General features: G+C 40.8%; 1 pseudogene; it reads right to left on the bottom strand.

Annotated features, from left to right (window-relative positions):
- Positions 1-206: 206 nt before the first annotated feature.
- Positions 207-7,201, bottom strand: part of LOC139581942 (phospholipid-transporting ATPase VB-like) — a 152,872-nt pseudogene continuing 145,877 nt past the window's right edge.

Here is a 7,201-nt window from a genome sequence, read left to right as displayed (position 1 = left end):
GGTTCTCCCAGAATCCCCCAGGTTCTCCTAGGATCCCCCAGGTTCTCCTAGGATCCCCCAAGGTCTCCCAGGATCCCCCACGTTCTCCCAGGATCCCCCAGGTTCTCACAGGATCCCCCAGGTTCTCACAGGATCCCCCAGGTTCTCCCAGAATCCCCCAGGTTCTCCCAGGATCCCCCAGGTTCTCCCAGAATCCCCCAGGTTCTCCCAGGATCCCCCAGGTTCTCAAGACAGAAAGGGGTTGAGCGATCTCTTGGTGATGACGTTCATAATGATGTCACTTTCTGGGATGTCTCAATTCGTTGTTGTTGGAGCTCAAACCGGATGGTGCTCAGAGGAAAAAGGTTCCAAGGTGGATGATGGTGGGGGCAGTGGTGACTTTGACTGCCCAGAGAAGGCTCCTATTTCTGGGTCTGTTCCTGGGCCCACCCCCCATGTGCTCTCTCCCCTGAGCCCCCTCCACTTCCTGATCCACTGTTCCTTGGTGGTGGGGTCCAGTCGCTCCAGATGCCTAGCCCGTACGATGGGGGAGGGGGCTACTGTGTTAATCAGCACACGGTATGTGTACCTGGGGGAGAGAGAGAGAGAGAGATGCAGAGCAGAATTAGGCCGATACCCACTAATTATCAAAATCCAGAAAAGAGCCGTTAAATTCTACAACCACCTAAAAGGAAGCGATTCCCAAACCTTCCATAACAAAGCCATCACCTACAGAGAGATTAACCTGGAGAAGAGTCCCCTAAGCAAGCTGGTCCTAGGGCTCTGTTCACAAACACAAACACACCCCACAGAGCCCCAGGACAACAGCACAATTAGACCCAACCAAATCATGAGAAAACAAAAAGATAATTACTTGACACATTGGAAAGAATTAACAAAAAAACAGAGCAAACTAGAATGCTATTTGGCCCTAAACAGAGAGTACACAGTGGCAGAATACCTGACCACTGTGACTGACCCAAACTTAAGGAAAGCTTTGACTATGTACAGACTCAGTGAGCATAGCCTTGCTATTGAGAAAGGCCGCCGTAGGCAGACATGGCTCTCAAGAGAAGACAGGCTATGTGCACACTGCCCACAAAATGAGGTGGAAACTGAGCTGCACTTCCTAACCTCCTGCCCAATGTATGACCATATTAGAGAGACATATTTCCCTCAGATTACACAGATCCACAAAGAATTCGAAAACAAATCCAATTTTGATAAACTCCCATATCTACTGGGTGAAATTCCACAGTGTGCCATCACAGCAGCAAGATTTGTGACCTGTTGCCACAAGAAAAGGGCAACCAGTGAAGAACAAACACCACTGTAAATACAACCCATATTTATGTTTATTTATTTTAACTTGTGTGCTTTAACCATTTGTACATTGTTACAACACTGCATATATATAATATGACATTTGTAATGTCTTTATTGTTTTGAAACTTCTGTATGTGTAATGTTTACTGTTCATTTTTATTGTTTATTTGACTTTTGTATATTACCTACCTCACTTGCTTTGGCAATGTTAACACATGTTTCCCATGCCAAAAAAGCCCCTTGAATTGAAATTGAATTGAATTGAAATTGAATTGAGAGAGAGATGGTGTGGTAATGGTGGTGGTGGAGGGAAAGCAGGCCAGTATAAAATATGTGCCCATTTGATGTAAATCAGAGCATTGTGAACACTGTGAATATGACGCTCGTTCTGAGTTCTGTGTGCGTGCGTGCGTGTGTGTGTGTGTGTGTGTGTGTGTGTGTGTGTGTGTGTGTGTGTGTGTGTGTGTGTGTGTGTGTGTGTGTGTGTGTGTGTGTGTGTGTGTGTGTGTGTGTGTGTGTGTGTGTGTGCCTCCGCACTAGTGTGTGTGTGTGTGTCAAGACTGAATATGAAGCTCGTTCAGGGGCATGGCCTCGACTAAGAGAGAGAAGAGAGGCTGACTGAGCCGCGACACACCCCTGATCTTTTCAGCATCTGCACCGACTACAGAGAAATGTAGACATATCAATATTCTAATTTAACTAAGGAAATGAGGCCCTGAATTACTGTTATTAAGGCCTAATTGAACTAATGAAATGAGGCCTGTCCCTGAATTACTGTCATTAAGGACTAATTTAACTAATTAAATGAGGCCCTGAATTACTGTCATTAAAGACTAATTTAACTAATGAAATGAGGCCTGTCCCTGAATTACTGTTATTAAGGCCTAATTTAACTAATGAAATGAGGCCCTGAATTACTGTCACTAAGGGTTAATTTAACTAATGAAATGAGACCCTAAATTATTGTCATCAAGGGCTCTTCATGATCAACTCAGTTAATTTAATCTCAGGCCAATTCTCTCTCGCTCTCTCTCTCTCTTAGCCAACACTTGTTTAGGGAGTCCAGGGAGGATCCAAGACAAATACATTTGTAAATAAATAAATGCATAGCTAGAATCCCAACATAACCGTCTGCTAGCCAGGTAGCAGTAACAGTGCCACCACAGAACTCATGGTGCAAATTAGTACGACTTCCTTCTAGAGTCTAGCTCCCTTCAGGGTTTCTATTTAAATACAGCTATATATGCTAAAGTAATTATATAGTAATATACAGTTTAATGTACATTACTATGTACAGGGGGACCACAGCAGTGATGACACAGACCAGGTAGACCATCTGTTATTGCTGCATGACCAGTTGTAGATGTACAGTTTAACATATAGATGCTATATAGTACTACAGTAATGTTATGTTTAACTGGGCAGCAGGGCGACCACAGCAGTGATGACACAGACCAGGTAAAACATGGGGTCAGTCATTTACTGCTGCAAGATCCAGTAGGCGTCTGATGGTGGATTACAGCTGATACACACAGCACTGTAGACCAGGGTCACCACGAAGTACAGAGATACACTACCCAGCATGATCACCCAGTGGACTACAGTCTAGAGCAGCAATAAGACAATAACATAGGGGTTAATACATGATCAATAACACATGGGTTAATACATGATCAATAACACATGGGTTATTACATTATCAATAACACATGGGTTAATACATTATCAATAACACATGGGTTAATACATGATCAATAACACATGGGTTAATACATTGTCAATAACACATGGGTTAATATATTATCAATAACACATGGGTTAATAGATTATCAATAACACATGGGTTAATACATGATCAATAACACATGGGTTAATACATGATCAATAACACATGGGTTAATAGATTATCAATAATACATGGGTTAATACATGATCAATAACACATGGGTTAATAGATTATCAATAACACATGGGTTAATAGATTATCAATAACACATGGGTTAATATATTATCAATAACATAGGGGTTAATACATGATAAATAACACATGGGTTAATATATTATCAATAACACACGGGTTAATACATTATCAATAACACATGGGTTAATACATTGTCAATAACACATGGGTTAATACATTATCAATAACACATGGGTTAATACATTATCAATAACACATGGGTTAATACATTATCAATAACACATGGGTTAATACATTATCAATAACACATGGGTTAATACATTGTCAATAACACATGGGTTAATACATTATCAATAACACATGGGTTAATACCTTATCAATAACACATGGGTTAATACATTATCAATAACACATGGGTTAATACATTATCAATAACACATGGGTTAATATATTATCAATAACACATGGGTTAATACATTATCAATAACATAGGGGTTAATAGATTATCAATAACACATGGGTTAATAGATTATCAATAACACATGGGTTAATACATTATCAATAACACATGGGTTAATACATTATCAATAACACATGGGTTAATAGATTATCAATAACACATGGGTAGAGAAGTAAACAAGACAAGATCAACAAACAAATATGAACGGTTATGAATAGATATAACAGATATTAATGGATGGTTATGAATAGACATAACAGGTATGGATGGTTATGAATAGATATAACAGATATGAATTGATGGTTATGAACAGATATAACAGATATTCATGGTTATGAATATACATAACAGATATGAATGGTTATGAACAGCTATAACAGATATGAATGTATGGTTATGAATAGATATAACAGGTATGGGTGGTTATGAACAGCTATAACAGATATGAATGTATGGTTATGAATAGATATAACAGGTATGGGTGGTTATGAACAGCTATAACAGATATGAATGTATGGTTATGAAGAGATATAACAGGTATGGGTGGTTATGAAGAGATATAACAGATATGAATGGGTATGAATAGATATAACAGATATGAATGGGGTTCTGAATGAAAAGTTAGATAGAGTGTATTAAACAGTATTTTGACCATAGCTGAGAGATGTTGCTCGCTCACTAAAACCAGATGTGACTCACCCAGGTGTTGATCTCTATGGCCAGATGCAGAAGGATTGTGAATAAAGACACGGTGTTAATAGGAGTTCCAAACGTATAGATGTCTATGTCTGATCCATGGTAGGTCTGGAAAAATGACTATTAACTCATTATATTTGAAAACGTTTTTGTCCACTGAAATTGACATATTATACTAGCTATCAGAGGTGACTGTACAGTTCTTCAAGTGTCATTCTTACCCAAAATGGAATGAAGAAGCAAACCAGACTTTGATTGAAGGCGTCCAGCATGGCGATCCAAAATGTAAAGTGATTACAGTAATCCCTCGTTTATCGCGGGGGTTACGTTCCGAAAATGACCCGCGATAAGTGAAATCCGCGAAATAGAAAACTTTTTTTTTTTTTACAATTAGCAACTATTACATGTATACAAATACAGTGACTCACGTGTAGGCCGTTTCGTCGACATTATGGGTTTAGGAGATGTTCGAAATTACAAGATAATTTGGCCAACTTAATGTAAATTTGCCAAGCTGTTTTATGTACGTACACATAACTGCACGAGACGACAAAATGATAGCACAATTCGTAGCATGTTTTGATACAAGAAGCGGGAGTGAGTTTTTAGCGAATCAGAATGCAGAGCACAATGCACCAAAAAAAAAAAAAAATGCATTATGAAAATCCGCGAAATAGCGAATCCGCGATAAGTGAACCGCGAAGTGGCGAGGGATCACTGTATATCCCTGAAATCAGAGACACACATTTAAGAGATACGCAATAAAGTACTCATCTATTTACAGATATTACACATTGGGGTCTCACCACCGACACAAATATCGACACAGCAAGCATCTTCTCACCAATAGAAATGAGTTGTGACACCCTGACCTCTGACCCCTAACCCCTTAAACACTGACCTCTGACCCTTGGCCACTCCTGTACAGCTCTGGGAGGCCCAGCAGCGTCTCCGTGGCAAAGTTCCTGTCCATCACTCCGAACATGATGGGCGGGGCGGAGGTGAAGAAGAGGTTGAAGAAGATTATCAGCCAGATGTCAATCATGGACGTCCCCGAGAAACCACAGTAGAACTGGTACAAGAAGAGGATGTTCACATAGGTCTGGGGATAGAACATAGAGTTAAGGTTAGAGTTAGGGATAGGGTTAAGGGTTAGGGTTTGGATCAGGGCCATGCCAGAGAAACCACAGTAGAACTGGTACCAGAAGTTGAAGTTGACATAGGTCTGGGGGACAGATTAGAAATGGCACAAAGTCCTTACTGGGCCTTGAACCAATAAGAAGAAGAATATATGACTTGGAAGAGATTGTAAGGCGCCTATCAACACCAGGCGCCTATCAACACGAGTGTTTAGATTGGTGTTATGCATTGGCGGTGGACGGACGGGGTGAAATGGCCATGTTAGCCAGTCTGCTGTAACACCAGTGACCGTGGACCAGGAGAAGCTTCTTCACGTGTTTAAAACAGGAGATGGAGAAGTCACTGGCCATGACAGCCTGGAGACAGAAGATAAACAGAAAAACATGATTGTATTTTTAAATTAAATGTTAAAATTTGTTAAGGACTCTTGGAAGATTAGTCCAAATGAGGACTAGAATGTATCCAAATAAAACCTACATCAAATTAAACACACACAGCTCCTTCAATATGTGTTTGGTTGAGTTATGAATGAGAGAGAATCAAACACACACAGCTCCTTCAATATGTGTTTGGTTGAGTTAAGAATGAGAGAGAATCAAACGCACACAGCTCCTTCAATATGTGTTTGGTTAAGTTTAGAATGACAGAGAATCAAAATCTTTCATATCCTGGTCCCAGTTGTGTTTGTGCTGTCTTGTCAAATCATATGGTCATTGTCAAGACAGCACAAACAGATCTGGGACCAGGCTATGTCAGAGAATCTTCAGAGTAAAATCCCTGACACAAACCTGCATGCCCTCCTGTCCCGATATACCGATGCCGACATCAGCTACTTGGATCATGTTCACGTCATTCGCACCGTCTCCTGAAGTAATCCAGTGGTGATAGACAGAAAGGATCAGCTACACTTAGATTGACTTTAAAACCGCAAAACTATAGACACTAAAGGGGATATCTACAGACATTCCCTTCCTAAACCTAAACCATTCAAGGGGAACATTTGGTCACAGAACTGTTTTAGTTTACAATACATTACACTTTCTTATCTTGACTTCTCGTGGATCAATCCTGGGGATCTCTTACCTATAGCCAGGGTCATGACCTTCAGTCTCTCCCTAACCACCTTAACCACGGTGCTCTTCTGTAAAGGCGTGACCCTGCAGCATAGCACAGAGCGGCAGCGCCGAGCTAGCTCCACAAACCGCTCCACCAGGTCTGACTCCAGAGCCATGCCCAGGGTATGCCCATCAATCACCAGGCCGATGGAGGGGCTGTGGTCCCCTGGACCTCCATACTGCCTCACCTCTTCAAGAGTACAGTCCAGGGTGGACGCACACATTGCCTGGAAAACACATTATACAGTTGGCTGTTATTTGTTGGCTGTTATTTGTAGGTTGGCTGTTATTTGTTGGCTGTATTTGTAGGATGGCTGTTATTTGTTGGCTGTATTTGTAGGCTGGCTGTTATTTGTTGGCTGCTATTTGTAGGTTGACTGTTATTTGTAGGTTGGCTGTTATTTGTTGGCTGTATTTGTAGGCTGGCTGTTATTTGTTGGCTGCTATTTGTAGGTTGGCTGTTATTTGTTGGCTGCTATTTGTAGGTTGGCTGTTATTTGTAGGTTTGCTGTTATTTGTAGGCTGCAATTAATTTCAGAAAGTTACTCCCTTCCTTATACCCTT

The sequence above is a fragment of the Salvelinus alpinus genome, chromosome 7 (assembly GCF_045679555.1).
Source record: "Salvelinus alpinus chromosome 7, SLU_Salpinus.1, whole genome shotgun sequence".
Taxonomy (NCBI): Eukaryota; Metazoa; Chordata; class Actinopteri; order Salmoniformes; family Salmonidae; genus Salvelinus; species Salvelinus alpinus.
The sequence above is the reverse complement of the archived record's forward strand: the minus strand, read 5'-3'. Positions and strand labels throughout refer to the sequence as shown.